Here is a 24,280-nt window from a genome sequence, read left to right as displayed (position 1 = left end):
TATTATTATTATTATTATTATTATTATTATTTATACCCCGCCCATCTGGCTGGGTTTCCCCAGCCACTCTGGGCGGCTTCCAACAGAAATATTAGAATACACTAATTTCTTAAAGATTAAAAGCTTCCCTAAACAGGGCTGCCTTCAGATGTCCTCTAAAAGTCTGGTAGTTGTTTTTCTTTTTGACATCTGGTGGGAGGGCATTCTACAGGGCGGGTGCCACTACCGAGAAGGCCCTCTGCCTGGTTCCATGTAACTTGGCTTCTCGCAGTGAGGGAACCGCCAGAAGGCCCTCGGCTAGGGATCATGGGAGTTGTAGGCCAAAACATCTGGAGGGCCACAGTTTGGGGATGTCTGCTTTAGTCAAAACACATACCCTGCAGTCAGTGAACGTGGGAAAGGAAGGAGGATTGTGCCTGCTATTCTGTGCCTACTGGGCACAAAGAGGCCTATGTGCATATAGAAGTGGTAATTAGGGTTTCTACTTGTGTGGAAGAGACCTCTGGCATGGCCAGAGTGTGTGTGTTGGCAATGGGAGGCATGGTTAGCTTGGGGTCTTTGAGCACCCCTACAGTGATAGACAATTCAAATTAATCAAGACTTCCCAAACTCATAAATGTAATAACGTAAATGAGGAGTGTCCAGTTACACTCTTTAAAAAAATCTAACATAACTTGGTTTTTTAAGAGTCCAATTTTATGCACACTTACTTGGGAGTGCAACACATTAAAATTGGTGGACCTTACTGTTTAGTAAACATAGACTGCTCATCAGCAAAGTATGTGATAATGCATTTTTGGAGCAAGCTCAGCATCATATACTTCCAGCTTTCAGCCGTGTCTTCTTCTTTTCCCTACTTAATTAGATAATAAGGAGAAAGAATAATTAAGAATAAGGAAGATTAGGATTGGGAACTTCTTTTTTGCTAAGCTTTGTGGGGTTCCTGATTTATGTCCCAATAGTGGCTGAGGGAGGGATTGGATAAATATATTTCCCATGTGCCGTGACTCCAGCCTCTAATTAATTAAGGAAAATCAAAAGATGTAACTTCATACTGCTCATTATGTGCAACATGCAGTTTAACTTTTACACTATGACAATTGAAAATAAGATTTTTGTCTAGAATGTAATTTTTCTGGAACTTGATGATAGTATGGCATTGAAAATACACATTCATTCCATTTACAATATAAGGGTTCTTCAGTGAAGTTTGAAGCCAGGATATTTCAATTAGACTGCATGTATAAAGGAGGAATAAAATAATCAAAATTTGATGACTAGCAGTTATTTCTGTTGCTGTTCAGTCTAGTTCCATATTGCTTCTGTACAGCAAAATGAAAGATTTTCGAAGTGTATTTTTGGAATAAGAATGGGATTTGAAGTTGTAACTTTGCTGAACATTTGAAAGGTAAAATAATTACCACTAAAGCATTTTGTTGGTACACACAATGTTTTGCACAGAAAATAAAATAAATTGTGGTGTATGCCTCATCTATATTATTGTGTGTACTGTATGTGTTTGTGTGTGTACATGTATATATGAGGTTCAGTGGTCTAAGTAGCAAGGGGTGATCTTCAAAATTTTAAAATCTCAGATTTTGGGGAGACAAGATTTTGATGAGAACTAGAGGCAGAAGCTTGGGAAATTTGCAGACGAATTCATTTTGGTAGTGTGCAAAAATGTGCATTTCGTAAAACTTGAGAATATTAGTTTGGTTTTTAATTATGCTTTAAATATACCCCTAGAGTTAAAAGCCATATGTTATTCTTACTGATTGTATACAGATTGACTGCAATATATATGGGGAAACCCTGATTGCCTGATTTAATGGATGGTTGAGTTTGCTAAGTGCTCCATGTTTGTGTATGAATTTGTCATTTGCAGAAAAAGTGTTTGTTACTTGTGGGCAGAATCCATTGGGAACAGCTTCTGTGCAAACGCTGTTGAAAGGTAGATGAAATTTACTCAGATTTGTGCAGTAGGTATTTGCAGTGGTTTACGCTGTAGGATTTTTAGGGAAGCACTTTGAATATTCCACTCAGTCTAAGGTAGAGTAGCTAATCTGAGCTAAATGGGGGAGAAAAAGGTAGATGGAAGTTTCAGGCCCTGTTATTAAAGTTGCTGTATAAGCTGAAGTTTATGCACTGTGATAATGCTAATGACCGACTGACTCAATGATGCATGACTAGAGGAAATCAGTGGTATAATCGCAGAAACTTATCAGGCTTTTTGTCATTAAATATTAGTGATAAATAATGCACTTCATTTTGTGTAGATAGAACATATTTAATCCTGATTGTACAGACCTTCAATTTAATAAGGGTCACGGCTGGATAAAATACTAATGTTTGGTAACTTAAAAGAAAAGATAAAAATGCATTTGTTTCAACATTAGTCCTCAACAGCTTTCCCCCCTATCTAGGAGTGTTTGTCTTGATCAGCTGCTGAGTTTTTTTTGGGGGGGGGGAATGCTGCCCCTCCCCCTTTTTTCCTGTATTCTGTTGCATGAATATACTGAAACGAACAGAATAGTATAATTAAAGCAAACGGAAGTGGTAATACAAAATGAATTTGAATAGTTTCTGTGTGTAGTTTTCCAAATTCTAAAGATATGCACTAATTAATCTGGTGGCTGCAAAGATGCAGCCAAGCAGATACTTGCTGGCTCAGTTCCAATGTGACTTTTTTGTAGACACCTTGCAATGGAGAGCCACCCTCTTCCTTTGAAGAATATATCAGTGAGATCTTGGACAAACACCATTAAATAAAGTTGCACCACCACACCTGTTTTTTTTGTATTGGCTCAAAATTGGAGTACCTCATGTACTTTTCATAAGGCTATGTGATCTGTCTATGAAAAGTTACTATTCTTAAGAGATATGTAGGGGTGTGTGTGAATATTACCAGAAATTATCAAATGTTAAAAAAAAGAGGCAATTCAGCATAAGAATTCATAGGCAGCTTCTTTAATAAAAAGAAGCAACATGGGGAAAAATATAAACTCACTGTGCAAAAACATTAAACACTAAAAAAATTTCCTGTGCTGTTTATGTGTTAGCTAATATGCAAAGGCAAAATTCAAGGCTCATCACTGATTCATTTCTGTTATGAATTCCATGTGTGTGAAGATAAGGGCGGTAGCTAGAGTAAAATCTAGTTTAGCAACTTCTATTTCCTTTACATATATATTGATACATTAGTTTTGACCTGCTTTGCTGCTGGTAATTCAGCTGCTTTCAACAGTTGGGTGGATATTGCCACTTGTGCCAAAAGTGAGTTTTTACAAGCAGTAGGTGAAAGTTTCCACTGCTAATGATATCCACGATGCATCTGATTTCACTTAAAGCAGGCGTAGAATTATGGTAGGAAATCTTGCCATAGGAGAGGGTAATCTGTGTGTGGGTGGCGCTGTGGTCTAAACCACTGAGCCTTTTGGGCTTGCCGATCAGAAGGTCAGCAGTTCGAATATGCACAGTGGAGTGAGCTCCCGTTGCTCTGTCCCAGCTTCTGCCAACCTAGCAGTTCAAAAGCATGCCACTGCAAGTAGATAAATAGGTACTGCTGCAGCGGGAAGGTAAATAGCATTTCTGTGCGCTCTGGCACTCATCATGGTCCTCTGTGAGCTCGTAGCGGTTTAGTCATGCTGGCCACATGACCCAGAAAACTGTCTGTGGACAAACGCTGGCTCCCTCAGCCTGGAAAGCAAGACGAGCGCCACACCTTTGACTGGACTTAACTGTCCAGGGATCCTTTACCTTTTTTTTTTACCTAATCTGTATGCTGTATATACAACAGAGAAGCTTTAGCCAACCTGGTGGCAAAAGATGTTTTGGATTAAAACTCCCACCAGCCCTAAATATTGGCCATGCGGGTTGAGGCTCCAGGTTGGAGAAGGCTGCAGTAGAAATGATAGGATCTGCCAGACCAGCCTAAGGGGGGCATTTATTTGTTTGCAATTATAGCCCAGCTTTTTCTCTAAGGAGTACAAGGTGGTGTATATGCATCTCCCCCCATCTCATTTAATCCCCACAACATCCCTGCAAGGTAGGTTAGACTGAGAGGCAGGGACTGGCCCAAGGTCACCCAGTGAGCTTCATGGCAGAGTGGTCTCTCAGCTCTTAGTCTGACACCATATGCTGTTTTGGTATTGTAGGACACATGTAAGCCTGGCTCAGGCTGCAATTCTGAACTCTCCTACCAGGGAGTCGGTAGGGGGACTTTGCATCCTATGAATGGCAGACATTCATATGATTGCACTATCAGCTTATTAAAAGAAACGACTGCAGACTTCACATAGGCTTAGTGTATTTACAAGTATATTTGCACATGGGAATACTGGTTTTTTGACCTATTCATCGGTACGCCTTTTAGTACGTTTGTATCCTGTACCTCTTTTGAGGAGCTCAAGGGTGCATAAATGGCTTTCCTCCTCTGTCCCCACCTTGGTGTAATTACCCCATATCAACCCTGTAGGGTAGGGTAGGCTGAGAGAGAGAGATGTCTGATCTCAGTTCACATCATGGCTGAGAGGGGATTTGAACCCAGGTCTCCTGATCCGAGAAATACTCTAACCACTATACTACATCCCTGCTGTGTGATCTCCTATGATTCAAAATAAAAGAAAGCTCTTTCAACAGGCACGTACGGTAGTACCTGTCTGCTTAGGAGAACCCTATGTGTTGGTTTCACTCCCAAAGTCCTGTTCTGCAGAGCCATTTATTTTTGCACTCCACACTCTTTCTGCACAGTGGTTGATTGATTGTGTGTATGTGTGGTAGGAAGTAGGGAGGGAAGCGTTCTGTCACATCTATAATATATATGGTCCTTGATTTCTGCATACTGATAATTATAAAGGTACACCAAGTTATATTGGAGAAGTTGTTTAATCTGACATGAATTGGGTGTGCCTCAGTAGGCACCGTATTGGAGACATGGGTTCAGATCTCTGCTCGGCTTTGTGTTTACTATGTGGTCTTGGACACGCATTTAGGATTCTCTGCCCCAGTTTAAACTCCAGTGATGGTCATCTATCTCATAGGGTTATTGGTATGGTGAATAAGTGAAAGTTTTTGTTTAAACACTAGTTGTGATGAGTGATAGCCTAGTAATGATCTCTCTTAAGAATAACATGAAGGCTCTTGAGTGTGCTAATTTTGTTAAACATAGGATAATGAGTTGTTCCTTCTCATACCTACCTGCGTACATTGAGGGCCGTGAAATCTGGACCATAGCCAGGCATGATCGTAGATAACTACACCAAAGGTCCTTTGTAATTACAACCTGTTTGAATGTACCTGTATGACATATATCCCACCACTATTTATGACTTGGCTGTGCACTGATTCCTCTGCATTTCTCCCCTGACTTTTGCTGTTTTGTTTTACCTATTTTCATGTTTTTATCCCGTATTTTACTCTGTGAACCATCCTGAGATCTTATGATGAAGGGCAGTATATCAATCAATCAATCAATCAAATCAATCACTCAATCTTGCTTCTTTACTGTAATTTGCTCCCCTTTTCAATTCCTAGAGCACAGTTGGTCCTCACCAGCCAAACACAGAAGGGATGGAAAGGAGGTAGTGCCCTCTCTTACTTGCCTAGTGAATGGAAGACTCATACCCTCTCACTACCATGACCACCAATAAGATTGGGAGTGAAATGTGTAATTTTTTAATTATTGTTGTTGACTTGGCTGCTTTTCGTATTTACCAATAGTTTCCATTCTTAATTCTAACATTGAGGGGATGGTAGGAACATAAACAAGAAGAGCCCTGCTGGATCAGACTAAAGTAGTCCACCATTTTGTTCTTGCAGTGGCCAAACAGATAAGGCCACTCACACTCTCTTGCTTGTTTCCCCCATAAGCTGGCAGTCATGGGCAAACTACCTCTGATCCTGGAGATATATATATATATATATATGTAAAGCCATCATCACTAGGAACCATTCTCCTCTATGAATTTGTCTAATTCCTCTTTAAATCTGCCCCAAGTTTTTGGCCGCCATGGAACGTTGGTAGGTATACGTAGGAGTTTGAGGACTGGGACCAAAGACCCTGAGGATTGCTTGATAGGATCCAATGGTATTTTGCTATTGAGCATACCAAAGAGTGATTTACAGCATCAGCTGTCAAGGCAATCGTGCATGTACACATACCGGTAATAAGCAATGAAGCATTGCTGAATTGTTTAGTTGTATGAAGTAGTTATTACTGATTTGTCTCCATAATCACTTATGTCCCAGACTGCCTTCCTCTCTACTTCTTTGCTGAGGAGTAAGCTGTCTTAATCCATTTATAACAGTTCTGCATAATGAAAGTGTTCCGTGGTTTATATCTCCTCCCTGTTCCAGGAAACTACTATCACAATATACTGTTTATATGAATCACTCATGATAAGAAACTTTGAGGTCTTCCTCTTACTTCCAAGTATTGCTACTTTTCCTTGTGTGCATTTTTGAAAGAACTGAGAATGATATCCCCCCCCCCAGTTGTGGCCAGTAGGTTGTGTTAGCCTCAGTCACCAAAACTACCCTGCAGCAATTTGTTTTACACACATGCACACACACATAATATTAACCCAGGCCCCGTCTCTCTTATAACCGAATCCTCTGACGGCATGCTCGAGATTAGCTAAAATAGATTATTTGCCCCTTCACAGCTTCTGGTGAAATGTATTTAATCTCAGAAGTCAGTCTTCTTTTTATCTTGATAATATTGTTTGTTAGTTTTTCAGAAGCCACTACAGAACAGAATCTACACCTCACCCATAAACACATAAGTAACAGTTTTAAACTGCTCTTACTGTGAATATTAAGAGAAATTAAGGCCAGATGTTGAAGAGACTAACTTTTAAAGAATCCATAATTGTTATGTTTTAATAAAACACACAGTAAATGAAAATAAAATATGCTTGCCTCTTCAATGGCAGTATGGTATGGAATGGCTGAATTTTCCTAATTTCAGGCCCGTCAAACACATGGAATTCACATTTCCCCTAGAGCTAGTCAGAAAGTTCCACGTAGCTGTTTATCTTGAACTGTAGTGGTTTGGTTCAGAAAAAAATCCTTTGTCAGATGATTCTGCTGACCAAGATACCCGAGAGAGTGCTTTCTTCTGTATTGATCTGGCCAAATGCTAAAGTTGTCTGATGAGGCAATTTTGTGTTGGAACCTGTGAAGAGTTTTCTGGTGGCAACCAGGGGCAGGGCCTTTTTAGTGTTGGTGCCTTCTCTTTTGAATCACCTCCACTCTGAGTTAAGGCAGGTGTCAATGCATTTTGGCATCCGCTAAAAACTTACTTTCTTTGATGTTTGCTTGATGTTGATACTAGCTGACTGTAATAATATGATGCATCTGTTTTGCCCAGACAACAAGGCTGTTGTTTTATTTATTCTGTCAGTAAGTTTTAATGTAATTTTAATGTATTTTTGTGCAGCAGCACCATGTGATGTTTACATGAAAGGTGATATACAAATAGCTTTAACAAAAAAAAGGCAACTAATCTGTATAAATGGACCCTCAAAAGTATCAGAAATTGTTGCCTTGATGCTCAGTGTGGAGATTTTATCTGTGGCCCTCTACGATGAGGTTGGCCTGTTGCAGCAAAAACAACAAAAAATTAGAAGCACCCTAACAACTGGTGAATTTATTATGGCATAGGCATTTGGAATAGTTCAAGTCTGGTGTTTCTAAACCATCTTCATGTGTATGTAAAAAGCATAATTTATCTCAAGGTCACCAAAGAATGGGTGATAGTCATAAGATCTCTATATTCCAACATTTGGTGTAGCCAGCACCAACCATGACTGGTAGAAGGTGTTCCGGTCTACCTATGGCATCACTTAAAGGCATGTTTGGATCCAGAAGTACCCCAAGCTCCAAATTTGCTCTTTCAAGAAGAATGAAATCCCTTTCCCTTCAAGGCAGTCCTCCACAATTAATGTATCTGTCTTGTCTGGAAGGAGTTTATTTACCCACAGAGTCATCATAATCCAAATGTGAGTTCCAGAATGTAAGGGGTAGTCAACCTTTTTATACCTACTGCCCACTAATGCATCTTTCTTGATGGTAAAATTTCCTTACCTCCCACCAGTGCTTGGTGGAGGGAGGATTCAGCTTGTGCCATAGAACCCCCTACCACCCACCTAGAATCCTGAAACGCCTACTAGTGGGCGGTAGGGACCAGGTTAACAACCCCTGGCATAAGGCTTTCATGGACCACGATGCACTTTATCAGATGCATAAAGTGTTACACTCAGCAGATGGTGTTTATAAGTGGTCCATGTTTCACAAGCATATAGTAAGGTTGGTAGTACTGAGAGCGCTCCAGTTGGAGAACAGCCTTTACCAAAGGTGTCATGGGCTTTGAAGAAACTCGATCTCAGGACGCAAGGGGAAAACGTGCTAAGAGGAAGGCACGCTTGGCAAATCCACACCGTGATCAACTCCCGCCTGGAAACCAATGTCCCCACTGTGGAAGGAAGTGTGGATCCAGACTTGGCCTCCACAGTCACTTATGGACCCATTGTTAACATTGTGTTTATGGAAGACAATCTTACTCAGCTACGAGTAATCGCTGAAGAAGAAGAAGAAGAAGAAGAAGAAGAAGAAGAAGAAGAAGAAGAAGAAGAAGAAGAAGAAGAAGAAGACACTCAGTAGGCATATATAGTTAAGTAGAGAGGAAGGAGAGGAAGAACTGAGCAATAAAGTTAGATGAGGGAAATGCAATAAATGTGTTCTGTGACAGTTCCATTAAAGCTTAAATGTATACATTTGTGTGGTAACACACAAATAGATCACCGGATTATCATCAATTACTGCCATTGTGAATGGCCACTATTCTTATTTTGCATACATTTAAAGCAGCAATGCAATTGTCACAGACTGTATTTTTTTTGCATTTCGTTTCCGTCTGGCCTTACCGTTTACATTTTTCTCTTTACACTCATATACCTGCCAACCGAAGATGCATCTGATGAAGCACTCTAGTCCTCTACTGGCTGTTGATGCTAGATTTTGCTCCTTTGAATGACATGCACAGTTGGTAATGCAGTGTGCCCTTCCTTTTAAAGTAAAAGTCTCAATTTCATTTCATGCTTTCATTGAATTTGAAATTGGTGCAGGTGCATAGGAACAGAAGATGAACTCCAGAAGCCCTGAGGGAACGTCATTCAGATTGTGCCAGGCAGGCACAGTAATACCAGCGCTATCACCTCAATGCTAATCTGGCACCCTGGGTGTTTTTACTTACAGTATGTCATAGGGATTAGAAGAGATGGATGTCATGGATCACTTTGGCACAGATCTTAAACCATTTTTGAGAAAATATCTGAAGCTTATATTTCTCCACATGTAGGGCAGAACAGGATTGGAGACTTAGCTCCCAGGCTAACTCTCTGCCTCGCGTGCTAGTTGTCGACACACAGTTTTCATGTGTGAGAGATTGTACAAAACGCACGCACTGCCATAATAGTAGAACTAAAGGTAAAAGGTAAAGGGACCCCTGAGCATTAGGTCCAGTCGCATTCCCTTTTCCACCTGTATTTGCCTTTACTTTTGTTGCTACTGTGGAGGAGGGGCAACAATTCATTCAACTCAAGTTGAGACCTTGGGTGGTTTGGAAAGTCGGGGGTGAAAAGAGTTTAAAGGTAAAGGTACCCCTGACCATTAGGTCCATTCGTGACTGACTCTGGGGTTGTGGCGCTCTTCTCGTGTAATTGGCCGAGGGAGCCAGCGTACAGCTTCCAGGTCATGTGGCCAGCATGACGAAGCCGCTTCTGGCGAACCAGAGCAGCACACGGAAACACCGTTTACCTTCCCGCTGTAGCGGTTCCTATTTATCTACTTGCATTTTGACGTGCTTTCGAACTGCTAGGTTGGCAGGAGCTGGGACCAAGCAACGGGAGCTCACCCCCCGTCACAGGGATTCGAACCGCCGACCTTCTGATCAGCAAGCCCTAGGCTCAGTGGTTTAACCACAGCGCCACCTGGGTCCCAATAGTAGAACTAGGGATCATCTAATTATAGATTTAGGACAGAAAAGGACGGTATTCCTTCACACAGCACTTAGTTAATATATGATATATGAAACTGACTCCTACAGGAGGCAGTGATGGCCACCGACTTGGATGGCCTTCAAAGAGATAAATTCATGGAGGATAAAGCTAACAATGGTTACCAATCATGATGGTTATGTTCTGCCTCCATGACTGGAGGCAGTATGCTTTTGAATACCTGTTGCCGGAAATCACAGGAGGACGGTGTGCTATTGTGCTCAGGCCCTGCTTACAGGTTTCCCACAAGCATGTGGTTAGCTACTAATCAGAAGATGCTGGACTAGATAGGTAATTGTCTTGAATCCAGCAGGCCCTTCTTAAGTTCTTATGAAGCCGAGTGTTAGGCAGTTCAGGACTGGCAAAAGGAAGGACTTCTTCGCACGGCATGCAATTGAAATATGAATGACCAATGACTTAAATGGCTAAAAAGGGGGATTAGGCACATTCATGGAAGATAAGGTTATCAGCAGCTGCTAGTCATGATAGTTACATGATGGCTCTAGGATCAGAGGCAGTGTGCCTCTGCATACCTGTTCCTGGAGATGACTATGGACCTCATGTCCTGTATGTGGGCATTCCGCAGGTATCTGGTTGGTCACTGTGAGAAAGATTATATTGGAACACATAGGCCTTTGGTCTGATCTTAAGAAGACATCTGCTATTGTAGCTTCCTGAAAATACAGCTCTGGGATGCTTGAACTTGAGGAACTATGATTGATTTAAACCGGGGTTTCCAAAATTAGATGTCCAGCTGTTTTTGGATTATAATTTCCATCATCTCTGACCACTGGTCCTGCTAGCTAGGGATGATGGGAGCTCTAGTCCAAAAACAGCTGGAGACTCAAGTTTGGGAAACGCTGAATTAAACCATGGTTCATTGTAACAAGCCAGAACGAAATTGTTTTCAGATCCTGGCTTGTGGTAAAAAAACCCAAAAGTCTTTAACAGTGATAACAGTTCAGACGTCTCAGGGTACCGTTGCTACTTTAAAAATGATAGGGTGAATGATGAGAGGGAAGGAAGAGTACATAAGCCCATGGCTCACCATATACCATTCTAAAAGTGAGAAAACATGGTTCCCTGTTACATCTAAATCAAGCCTTTGTGTCTTCTGCTATTACTATTGCTATAAAACATTCCCCCCCCCCCCGCAACCTGTGGGCAAAAAAACCCCATACATTTGTAAATTCTGTAAATTGCCATGGACCTTGTTCTCCTTTCAGCTTAAATATGTGATCTTGAACTGTGTTGCTTCTGTTTTTGGTGCAGTGCCTAATACTCTGGTTGTACTAAATGAATGCAAAATTGAGATAGTCATCGTTCTTGCCATTATGCAAAGTTGTAATAGTTGTAACTTGCCATGTGTTCATGCAGGATTAAAGGATTCCCCCCTCACCCTGCTTTGATCATATGGCTAGGGCAGACAGGTGCCTATGCAAGCAACTGCATTACCAACTCTTTACCAGCATACAGGTCCATGCATGCATGCTACCTCCTACTTTGGTAGCAGATTTGTTTTTGATTACAGTAACACACTATTTTTAGCTACAAATTAATTTAAAAAATTTAAGTGCACTGCTTTTGGTTAATGCCCATTTACAGTAAATTTTTCTTTTGCGTTTGGGTTGTTCAGCGGCGTTGCTGTTGTTGTGTATAATTTTATTCTGTAACTAAAAAAGTAAACAGCTACTGCCTCAATTCAGTCTGCCCTGTTTATATGTTGACTTTATCCACAGTCAAGGTCAACCATTTCGGCGAAAGAGAGAGCTAAAGGGCATTCAACATCTTGGAGCCATTTAGAATTTTCATGGATTGGGCACTGATGAATTCTTGCATGGCCTTGTCTATTTATTTTAATTTATTTAGAGGGATAGATGAATTACTAAAGGAGGGCACACTAAAGCTTTTTTTCAAGGGGGGGAGGTACTTGAGGTAGAAGGTACTGGAATGGAGATTCTGTCTCTTAATCCAGTCTCAGGTGCCTGGGATTAATGGAGAACAGAAATGTCACTCACCTTAATGAAATTGGCCTCGTTTATGGTTTGCAAGGATTGTGTAAATGTGCAGGCTTCTGGTGTGGAGTCTGCAGCCACTTCACTCTTCCCTAGTCTTTTAAACTCCCATGCTTAGCATGCCATCTGAACCCGGACTCATGGCTAAGCTCCCTACTCGATGACCACCAGCTGTAGCCAAGAAAAATCTTGAGTATAGCTTGTGGTTTGTTATGTAAACAGCCATTGTATTTTTTTACCCAAGAGTGACACCAGCTCTCAACAGGGTGGCATACCTAGTGCCATCTTTTATCTATTTTTATGTGTCAGGCAATGGCTTTCCTCTCTATCCAGGCTTTTGGCCCTGATTTTGAATGGCATTTCAGGCATTTGTGGATTTATTTCATGGGTTGGGATCTGTGAAACAAACCAATCTTTTATCTCTATAGATGGGTTTTTAGGCTTTTATTGGTTGTATTTTTTAAAAAAATTAATGTAAGTCACTTTGGGTTACTTTTGTGAGGAAAGTGATTAGGAAAGAAGAAGAAGAAGAAGAAGAAGAAGAAGAAGAAGAAGAAGAAGAAGAAGAAGAAGAAGAAGAAGAAGAAGAAGAAGAAGAAGAAGAAGAAGAAGAAGAAGAAATATTTGAGAATTCAATTGTTAGACCAGGGGTCCCCAAACTTACCTAGCTTCGGGACGGTTCCTCCGGCGCTGATCACGCAGCGGGACGGAGGATGGGGAAATGCGCTCCCATACGCGGCGCACTCGCTTTTTCTGGCGCGGCGTGGGAAATGGTTTCTGCACATGCGCAAACATCATTTCCGGTGCAGTTCCGGGTCGGCGCAGCACCAGAAATAGCTTGTGCGTGTGCGTATGGGAGCGCATTCCCCTGCTCTCCGGCCTGCGCGTGCGCACAAGTTATTTCTGGCGCTGCGCCGACCCGAAGATGGGCAACTGCACCGCGGGGCACCAATAAGAGCAGGGGGTCGCACAATTGGCTCGCGCGGGCCGCATCTGGCCCCTGGGCCTTAGTTTGGGGCCCCTATGAAACTGTGATAAGAATATATTATTTTACAGTGCAAATTAGTAATGTCTTCTCAGAAGTAAGCCCCATAGTGGCTTTAATTCTGGTGGTGGACTATATACCCGTAGTTAAATTTGTATACCTTTGATCATTTGAGGAATAGAAGTTTTAGCCTTTCTGTCTTTCCTGACTGGGATGATTATTCTTTTTCAAAGCAATTCAAATGAGTCCACATTTGCTTCATGTCTGACACGTTTTGCAAATCTGGTGTGACACTGAACCAAACTTTTCTAACCCTTCTCTTGATTTGTCATTTGACATGCAATTTTCCAGAATTTACTCAGATAAATTCCAGAGTACTAGCACCTTGGTGGAGATGGAGCTCCAGCTATCTTGAGGGAAATGCAATGGTTACCTTTAATTATATCAACAAGGACTGTGAAATATATTGGTTTTCCACAGACTTCAGTGGAAAATTTATCTTCGAATTCTTCCTGTGTAAGCGCTGCAGCACCAAACTCTAGAGTCTGCACGGAAACACTGTGCAATTTACATAATTTCTTTAAAAGAAACCTGATGTGTTTTTCCCTTTAGAAGAAAAGGGCTTTTGAATAGAATCTTAATTGTTCCATTTGTTCAAGGTTCCCCCTCCCCCTCTTTTATTTAATCCATTTTGAGGGCTTATTTCAAGAGCTTCAAGACAAAGGTAGAAAAACAGTTAAACAAGATACAGACCTTCTCGTAGCCTCAAATTGCACCCAGAGTAAATGGATGTCCAACCTCAGTCCCCTTCACTTCACCTCCAAGTAATTGCAACTAATTGTTTAAGTTTCCAACTGGGTTGGATTTGCATGTTTTGAAGTTCTGTCTGCTCTAACATTTTATTAATGTTACTTGATACAAATTCAACCTACCAATTTCAGGCACTGAACCTCTACTTTCTAGCCCAATCAAACCTGCTAGATCATTCTCCCATGTCCCCAGTATGTAGATCACCTTTCCCTAGACCAGGCATCCCCAAACTGCGACCCTCCAGATGTTTTGGCCTACAACTCCCATGATCCCTTGCTAACAGGACCAGTGGTCGGGGAAGATGGGAATTGTAGTCCAAAACATCTGGAGGGCCAAAGTTTGGGGATGCCTGGTCTAGACAGTTCATTAAGAACTAGCCATAGCAAGAATACCAGTGCTTTTTTAATTTTTACTTGTGAAAGCATACTGGTGTTGCCTCCAAAAATTGAAGCTATCCTGTCTTTCCTGAATTCGCAGAAAATGTGAAGCGATTCAGGGGCTCCTAAAAAAATTATGTGTTAAAAGTTGGTTCTCTGTCTTGCTTGCCAGTTCTCTTTTTGGCAGCTCAAAGTTGGAACTCCTCTATAAATGCTCCATGTGGAAATGAAAGAGGAAGACAAAGCTATCTCCATCACAGGTTTCAAAGTCCAGAGGGAACAAGTATGATTACAGGAGCAGAGGGATCTTCCAAACTGTTGACTGCAACGAAATATTAAAATGCAGTAGTCTGTCAAACATTAAAAGCTTCCCTAAACAGGGCTGCCTTTAGATGTCTTCTAAAGGTCTGGCAGTTGTTTTCTCTTTGACATCTGGTGGGAGAGCGTTCCACAGGGCAGGTGGCACTACCGAGAAGGCCTTCTGCCTGGTTCCTTGTAACTTGGCTTATCACAGCGAGGGAACCACCAGAAGACCCTTGGCACTGGACCTCCGTGTCCTGCATATGGCAAAAATCCTGCACAGATGCCTAATAATAATAATAATAATAATAATAATAATAATAATAATAATATGCTTTCTACGTACACATGAAGATGGTTTAGAAACATCAGACTTTAAGTATTCCGAATGCTGTGGCACCATATATTTATATAAAGATATGTTATTTGCAGTTTTATTTTTGATCTTACTGCAAATGAAATGATGTACGTAATACCTTTTTTTTTTTTTTTGCAACTGCCAGAAACTGGAGAGACATTTTCCTTCAGCGGTTGACCCTGACTCCAAGATCTCTTTCCTGATTGGTCACAATAATAATTTCTGACCTACTAAGTGTATATGTGTAGTTGGTATTTTTGGGGGTCCAAATGTGCCTCATTTTGTACTTTTTAACATTTGACCCCATTTGCCGTTTCGATGCTCATTCACCTACCGGTAGTTTGGAGAGATTCTTTTAGGAGTCCTTGAAATTCTTTTTAGTTTTTACCATCTTGAATACTGTATTTGGTATCATGAGAAAACCTGGCCGGTTCCCTCCAAACTCAGTTCATTTATGTGTAAAAAGCAGTGGTTCCAAAACAGATCTTCTTAGGACCCCGCTTCTTACATTCTCTCCAATATTGTCACGCAAAGGACGGATCTTGGCAAAGGGAGGAACTGGTTCTGCATGATTTGTTTCACACTAGGACTTTCTGCTACATGCAAACTAGGCTATTATCTTTAACCTTTCATTATGGGATTGCTTATTTAGAATTGTGCAATATCCACAGCAAGGTTATACCCAGTTTTCCTAGATCACGAACCGAGGCTGAGAAAATAACTTTCCATGGACTACATCCATCTGAGTTGCACCCTATTTACTAGAGTGCCTACATTTCAGGTGCATTGCTTGGAGAACCCTAGAATCGTAGAATTGGAAGGGACCACAAGGGACATCTAGTCCAAGCCCAATGGAGCTTGAACCCATGGCCCTGAGATTAAGAATCTCATGCTCTACCAAATGTAGAAAGGGAAGAAATAGAAACAATCCACTGTATTTTATTCTATTCACTTTGTGATTTTATTACAGAGGCTATGTACAAGTTCGCTGGAAGGATTAGAGGCATACTTGTTGGGCATTTAAGCTCTATGCAAATATTAGCATTTTATGGAGGAACAGGGATTGTGTGAATGCCAGCCACTCCCATCTTCACCCTTCTAGCACAGATGGTGTTTGCCAATTTCACTTCTCATTTGCATAGGGCCTATATGCATGGACTGAATTCTCACCATTGGAGAAGGCAAGTTGTGTGATTTGTGTTTGTTCACGAAGGCTTTTTTGCAAGGATGATGGCTGCGACGATCACACGCCGCTATAGCCAAATATGCGATGATCCCACCTAAAATGTGCGGATCCCACCAAATTAGCGATGTACCTCCCTTATCTATCACTAGCAGTGTGTCGAAGGAATTCAGTTATTTTACAAACAACCCACTATTCCTTCTTCCTCCCAAATAAACTCCCTGTTTATATATGGGGTTTGCTAGTAAATGAAGTGCAGTTCCAGCTCTCCAAATAACGTGGCTCAGTATCCTTAATAACTCCAGGCCAGTGTTATGGGAACAAACTTGTGCCCACAGTAAGGATTCCCTTTCACCTCAGGTTCACCTCAGCAGCTGATTGCCCTAGAACCCTTGCTACTTTTGTGGCACCCTTTCCCTTTCCCTTGCCTCCCCTGTGTGTGACCTTGAGGTATAAACTATTCTCCTGCTCCTCAGGTTTAGTTTTGCCTCCTCTCTTCAGTCACCACCCTTTTGAGTTCAGATACGTTGCTGGAATAAGGAGGAACATCCGTTTTTAACACAACATTTAAGAAAGCTTTATTTAACTAGAGGACATGTAAAATTCTTTATGGTTTCATTCGTATAAACTCTTAGTTCATTATCTTAGTTACATATAACTCAGGCTAGTTAATACAGTTCTGGTAAACTTCTCAAAACACTCTACTCTCCAGTACCACCCACACACTCCCGCTCCCAAAACCCTCTCTCAACTCTCTCTCAACAGAATTAACTGCTCCCCATCCCCTTTAAACTAGTGGCAGTCCCGCCCCTCAGGAATGGAATGCGTCAATCAACCAAGAGGCTGGGTTTAACACTTAACCCCCTGGAGTTCTATTCAAGCCAGCCCAATCCGTCACAATGGCCAACCTATGAGTGCTAGAATGGACAGGTAGGCTGGCACAGCCAGCTCATTCTCAGTAACTCCGCTCTCAGAATATTAGTGCAGCCTGAGGCTTTTGCTTTCTAGGAATGTTAGTTCTTTTCTATTTATTATTAATTTTTAAATGTTGGGTTGTCAAAATTTGTTGAGGGTGGCATCTTTTACCCCCCTTTTCTTTAAATGTGGGTCAACAATCTCTTGAACTTCCTAAAGAAGTAAAAAAATATAACAGGGAGGTAATTACTGATAGGGATGCTACTCTGTGACAGTGGTGCTAAGTGCAATGGCCTTGCATACAGTGCATACAATTAAAAATGCTACGATACTTTGGTGACCTGAATGTTAAACAATTTCTAAGCAGTGCAAATGCCTGGGGTGATCCATATTCTCTTAAGGATAATTTGGTCAAGTTATGGAAGGTCTCGGGTTTTCTCCCCACAGAAACTCTTGAGGATATTAAGCTTCTACTCAATTAGAGCAGTTCAGAATGCGTTGTAATTATTGAAACAAATAACAGGTATACCTAAAAGTGTTTAATAGCTGAGAATTGCTACCAAATACCATAATTTGTTCCCAAGTTATTTCTGTCTCTTTGTTTTATTTAGGAAGACTTCTTTTCTTGAACTTGGCACTTGGTCTCGCAAACTGGACCTCCTTCTTTGCTTTTCCTTTTATTTATTTTTAAATCTTCCTGTTTGTTGCTTCCACGTCTTCTGCATCCTTTGCTTTGTTTTTAAGGGAATACAACTTACCTTGATTATTTATGTTTCTAGCTAAGCATATTGTTGATCATAAATATGTTTACTTTGTTCTTCCTGTTTTACTCCCAAGTTCTCTGTTTTGATTTAAAATATGATCTGTAAAATAAGATCTGTGTACGATCTTCTAAGAGTTTAAAGCACCTCACTTCTGCTATCACCAATCACCAACCAATACAGTAAACAATTTATACAGCAATATGCAAGATTGCCCTGTGCTTGTCATCCCCACATTAGGGGGGTGCGCGTGTGTGGTAAGAAGGCATTATATGAAAGATGTAAGGTTGCCTCACACCAACCAGTGCATGTATGGCTGAGCTGCAAACCAACCACGATGTATGGCTGAGCTGCAAACCAACCACGATGGGAAGTCAGGATTCATTTTTGACTTGCCGATCGTAGTCGGTTTGAGTGAAGCAGGCCATGATTCTTGATTTGGATGTAACTCTGAGCCAAGGTATGGTGTTTGTTGTTCCCAGAAAAGTTAGGGGAGGAGGAAAGTAGGAGTCATCTCCACATTCATGGTAAACCCATTAATTATGGTTTACCATGACCTGCAAACTGGTTCATTGTTCCCTTGATCAATTGCTGCTTCCAGTTTTGTTTTTTTAAAAACTTCAAAGCAGCTCTTTGTCATGTGATCTCGAGCAGTCACATAATGAATTTGATAACATCATAATGTGATCGGCTACATGGTGACATTGCTGTTGGTAAATGGAACCCATGCTTCAAAGGAGGTGGGAGAGGAAATGCTTCCCCAGTAAAACCAGTGTGACCAGTTGCCACAGAATATGTGTGAGGGTGTGTTTTCGGATGCCTGTCCTGTCGGAAGTAAAGCATTGTTCTCATATCTGTATTCTGATGTGGACATGAATGCACACCATCGTTCAGCAGGCTCTCCTCTCCAGGGCCGTCTCTAGGCCTGGGCTGGGTGGCGCAATGTGCCCGGGCGCCTGGTCACCAGGGGCGCTGCTGTGCCCAGAGGCATCCTTCCCATTTGGCTGAGTGGCCCCATGCGCCACCTCGCCCGCCCCTCAGCAAGTCCGCCGCCCTCCACCGACTCGGGAGTCTCCTTGGGTCTCCTCAGAGGAGGAGGCACCACGGCGAAAGCCCCACAGAGCTCGCCTGCCTCCTCCCCGCCCTCTCCCTGCCTGTGGCCAGCAGCGCCAGACGCTGCTCTGTGGGTTTTTTGGCATGGCTCCGTCTCCTCCAAGGAGACCCAATGAGACTCCCGAGTTGGCGGAGGGCAGCGGACTCGCTGCTGGGCGCCCCTGCTCCCTCAACTCAGGACCTGGTGGGAGGCTTTGAAGCGGGCTCTTTCCCTCCCTTCTTCCTTCCCTCTCTCTTCCCCCCTCTCTCTTTCACCCCTTCTTTCCTTAGCATTTGCTAATTTCCACCCGCTGCTTCTTGTCAGCTTCTTCTCTGGGGAACCTTTCCTAAAAATGGTCAACAACTTTGGGGGTCCCCCGCCTAAAAAAGGTTGTCAATTCTTGGGAATTCGGGGGGGGGCGGGGCGCCGGAAGGATCTTTGCACCACGGCGCCGGATATGCTTAAGACTGCCCTGCTCCTCTCTTTTCCTACGATAGATATCCATTCGTGAATAGCTGGATGCCTTTTTCGTATACTTTAAAAAAAAATCATTTAAAAGGGGATGGATTTTGCGGGGCAGAAAATGTTCATGAAACATACATTTGCCTCAGCATTATTAGTTTTACATGGAGCAGTGAATGAGATATTGCCTGTGAACATTTTGACTCTTTCAGGACACTCTCATTGTGAATGTGTGTGCTTGAAGAAAGAAAAGGGGTAGTGTGAGATAACAGCCATTTTTCACCCCCTCACCCTTTACACCCATTATCTGATTCTTTTCAGCTAACCCAGCATCTAGAGTGCAAGCTGGTGACTGCCACAGTATGTCTGAGAGATGGGCTAAATGCATTGCAATTTGATTCTGCCCCAAGGATCTTGGACGTTGTCATGCATTTGTCAATTCTGGGAGTGAGTTACTAATGAACTCAAGTTTCCCCACTTACTATCTCTTGTCTTAAATTATTTCTGCGCTTCAGAATCCCGTTTCTGACATTCTTTCAAAATGCAATAAGAAAAGTCAAAAATGCTGTAGTCTGCAGACTCTGACCCCTGCTCTGTAGTTTTTGCTTCTCTTAGCTATTAATCTAGCTGAAATTGCTGCTTTTGACTGTATTCTCATTTTATAATGCAAACACTTGTTATCTTTGCCATACAACAGTGTAAAGATACCCAGCATGGGTCTTTGCTCAGCCTCCAAAGAAGATTATTGCTGAGATATCTGTGTGCCTGCCTGCTTATAGTTCTGAGAAAGCTTGAGGGAAAGAATTGATTACTATTGGTAACTTAATTTACCGCAAACTACAGAGACACAAAGAGAAAGCTACTTCAAAAGCTTTTGGTTTTTACAAAAGGATATGCTCTAACTGTATTTCAGCAGTGTAGGATTTCAGCCACTTTCTTTAATATGGATTTGTGCGAAAGTAGTTGTGTTAAGACAGAAGGAAATGATAAGAATCTGAGGATTAAGATGTCAGATGAGAAGGGCAGTTGAGTGGCATGAAGCTGAGCGATGCTCAACTCGTAACAAGCTTTCTTATAAACAGACCCCAGTTCCTCACCTAATTGCAGGTTGTCAGTGCTCGAGATGTTCAGCTAACTGGGTTGGTTGGCTAATAAAAACATAAAGTTCTTGGTTCTCTTGCCATTGTTAATAGTTCCAATTTATTTTTAGATCGACGTTCTAACATCCCCCCCTCCCTCCCTTTTAGCACACAATCCATTCTATGGGCTGCTTTTTTAAATTTCTTGCTTAATTTTAATGGAAATGTTGCAAGCTGACATTCCTGCAGCATGCGTTACTCGATTTGGCTGACAATATTGGCAAAAGGAGTAACCGAATTATTATTCAGTCATGGGTTTTTAACAGCCGCAAAGCAAGTGGATGTTAACTAAATGATGCAGTTTATTCCTTTCGTTCTTGCTGCCAGCTTGCCTATTGCAGAGAGACTGCCAGCTTTAAGTAAAGTGGTACCCAGATGGCAGTAGCATGACGCCCACTTGGTTATAGAACCTAAGCAGGGAATAACTCGGCAGCCAGAACAAGCTGTGGGTCAATTGAGGGGGAATGCCTGTTGCTTCACAGTTTTTGCATATGTAAATCTGTTAATGTTATGTCAGTGTTGTGCGGTCTAAACACAAGCGGTGCCTTTCTCTGGGGCCCAGATGAACTTGGACGGCAGCCCAGTTAATGAGGATCTTAAGAGAGTAGCTTTTGAGAAGGCTGCTTCCTCAGTGTGAACTCATTGCTTCCTGGACGCACTCGCTTTCTCCTTAGCCGAAGTTTTTGCATGTAGGAAGTTCCCCTTGATAGGCTGACTCCATAATAGGATACACAGACTTAAGATTTTATAAGGCTGGGCAAAGAGATTGTAGGAGTGTGCGCCATGCATCTATTTTTAGTCCCCCAGCACTGAAGACAATTCATTTGGCCCGGGCTGCGTCTGCTTCTCTCACACTTTCTCTGTCTGCCACACTTCTGCACTCTTTTCATCAACTACAGATGTGGCACACAGCCGTCTCAGAAAAGTCATGAACTGTGTCGTCTGCGCAGTTTTAACAGCCAACATCTGTTGCAGCAGCCTGATGGAAGCGGCATGGAAACAATTTTAGGGGAAAGCTCTAAAGTGTTTTAACTTTTGTCTATCGTTCTGGGCTTTGGAGATAATTATTTGCAAACAATTGCATCAGTAGATAGGCTATAAAAATCAGATTGCAAATCCATTTGCCCATTAACAATTGAGGTGGGGAGGGGAGGGGTGATATAGTTAAAAAGTTTTACTGTTGTTGTTGTTGTTGTTGTTGTTTAGGATTGGTAGCTCTTAGAAATCTGCTAAGAAGAAAGGAAAGCAAGGTTTCTCCTCAAATATCTGTAAGAGGCAGGAGCCATAAGCTGTGGTGCAAGTTAAAGGCTAAAGGGTACCCATTGCATTGGTGAGCAAGCCAAAGAAAATGATCCAGAAGGTATTGTAAAATTTATAACCCAGGTGAAAGGCATTAAATATGTTCATTTTTGGTGAAGTAAAACTTTCTAATGTAAACCATTTTGCAAATTTATATTCATTGCTCAGTACTTCTTAAAATATTAAGGGTCCAACCCTGCAAAATCTTGCTTGTTTGCGGAATCCCATCGGGTTTTTCTTATGCGAATAATCACTTGTAGGAACAACAACTGGGCTGTATAGACTTTTATGTAGCCTAACAGGCATGGCTTGATTTCTTTCTCTTTACGTAATGAGGGCTGCATTTCTGTTTATTAGATTTAGTATAAATTTTCAAAAGCACCATAATGATTTAGGGGTTTGGGCCATCCAATTCTAAAATACCTATGGTGAGATTTATAAAAAACAGAAATGAAAATTTTGATTTGTCCTAGGGCTGGATTCAACTACTTTGTTGCGCTAGGTGAGGCAGTGCAGTGAGCCCCCCCACAACAGGGTCCCCCCTCCCTGTGCACCCCTGTACTCTGTCCATATCTGCTCTGATGGGTTGGGAGAGCTCTCAGAACTGTGAGGGAGGAACAATCGCCTTAATGTGTCATTGAATTCCACCCCTAGAGCATAGCTGTCAAGTCCCCCCCCCTCTTTTTAAGGGAAATTCCCTTATGCTGAATAGGCTTCCTCGCGAGAAAAGGGAAAACTTGACAGCTTTGCCCTAGAGTCTTTATATAAAATGTCTAGATCCTGAGCAACTAATTCCTTGGAAATTTTTAATCCAACATGTCAATGGAATTTGGTGGATAAGTCACACTTGCTGGCAAAGAATCAACATGGACACGGGTGGTGCTGTGGGTTAAACCACAGAGCCTAAGGGCTTGCCGATCAGAAGGTCGGCGGTTCGAATCCCCGCGACGGGGTGAGCTCCCGTTGCTCGTCCCAGCTCCTGCCAACCTAGCAGTTCGAAAGCACGTCAAAGTGCAAGTAGATAAATAGTTACCGCTCCAAGCAGGAAGGCAAACGGCATTTCCGTGTGCTGCTCTGGTTCGCCAGAAGCGGCTTTGTCATGCTGGCCCCATGACCTGGAAGCTGTACGCCGGCTCCCTTGGCCAATAACGTGAGATGAGCGCTGCAACGCCCGAGTCGGTCACGACTGGACCTAATGGTCAGGGGCCCCTTTACCTTTAGTTTATGTGCACATTACCTTTTCAGGGGGATTTGACATCTGTGCTGTGCTGTCATCTGTCCTGGTAGAGGCTTTCCAGCGATATACTATACCAGTCAGCTTACCCAAGGGATAAAACCATATGGGCAAGATTCAGATTCTTACACGTATAAAGACTCCCATCTTCTGGGGAATGAAGCCTTCTATGTGTGCACGTTGATGTGCTCTCAATATTTCTGTTGTTCCAAAGAAGAAAATAAAGGGCTCATTCAGTGTTGTATTCAGGTTTTTGTGGGTTTTTTTTACTATGGGTTCCCTTATCACCACCACCATTAGGAGTGTTAGAAGAGCCTGCTGGATCAGGCCAGTGGCCCATCTAGTCCAGCATCCTGTTCCCACAGTAGTCAACCAGATACCAGTGGGAAGCCCACAAGCAGGTTCTGAGCTTTTCCCTTGTAATTTTGGCCTCAGTATCCATTGGGATGGGGCGGGTGATAGAAGCTGTCACTCCTGTTACTCTCTCCTATCATAGCTTTCCTAGTTAAAGGAGGTGGGTGCGCTCCCAGAGGTGACATCTAGGAAGCTCCGACGATTGGCAGTGGTCTCCTTGTGAATTGATGATGAAGGGTGAAAAGAGGTTATGTGGTCCAAGCTACTTTCCTCTGAGGGAGTGTGTCCTCATCTTCAAATCAGGTTTACGCCTTTTGTGTGTACTCTTCAGCAAGAACTGTTCAACCCTTACCATTGGTTTCGGAGGGCTAGCTTTGTTCTTTTATTTTTTTAAAGTTCAAGATTGTGCTGCAAAACACCTGTGAATGTTTTTTTTTTGGGGGGGGGGCTTATAAATGTGATATGAAACGTAAAGGAAAATGAAAACGTGCAGCTAAACAATGGATTCTGCCATCTTCCCCCCCCCCCTTTTAAATGTGCTGGTGATCTACTAAAGTGACATTAATAGTCCTGAAAGTACAGTTTTGGCTGATAGGAATATTCCCCCATTCATTGGTCTCCTGTAGTTTCAATGACATTTGCTAGCATGGCACTCAGGAGAGGTGCGTGGATGCCTACTAGCATTTCAAGTCAATAGGCTTTGTTCTCTGGAACCAGATGGGTCTCTGCGAGTTTCTTTTCTTCTTCTTTCGTTAAAAAAAAAACTTTTATCCCATGCAATGTAATATGATCTTCAATATAGCCAGACATCTATCTGAATATTTACAATGTGGGAATAAACTCAAGGTTGAGGATATGGACCAGCAAGAAAAGACCGAATTCTATAAAGCACTTTAGGAGCTTCACAAAAGGTTTACCACTTAGAGAAATCTCATCATTC

General features: G+C 42.1%; 1 protein-coding gene across 18 annotated transcripts in view; it reads left to right on the top strand.

Annotated features, from left to right (window-relative positions):
- FOXP1 (forkhead box P1) overlaps nt 1–24,280 on the top strand; it is a 548,710-nt gene that overhangs the window by 15,831 nt on the left and 508,599 nt on the right. The window lies entirely within an intron of this gene.

The sequence above is a fragment of the Zootoca vivipara genome, chromosome 2 (genome assembly GCF_963506605.1).
Source record: "Zootoca vivipara chromosome 2, rZooViv1.1, whole genome shotgun sequence".
In the NCBI taxonomy this organism is placed as follows: Eukaryota; Metazoa; Chordata; class Lepidosauria; order Squamata; family Lacertidae; genus Zootoca; species Zootoca vivipara.
Note: the sequence above shows the minus strand (reverse complement) of the source record. Positions and strands in the feature narration are given on the sequence as shown.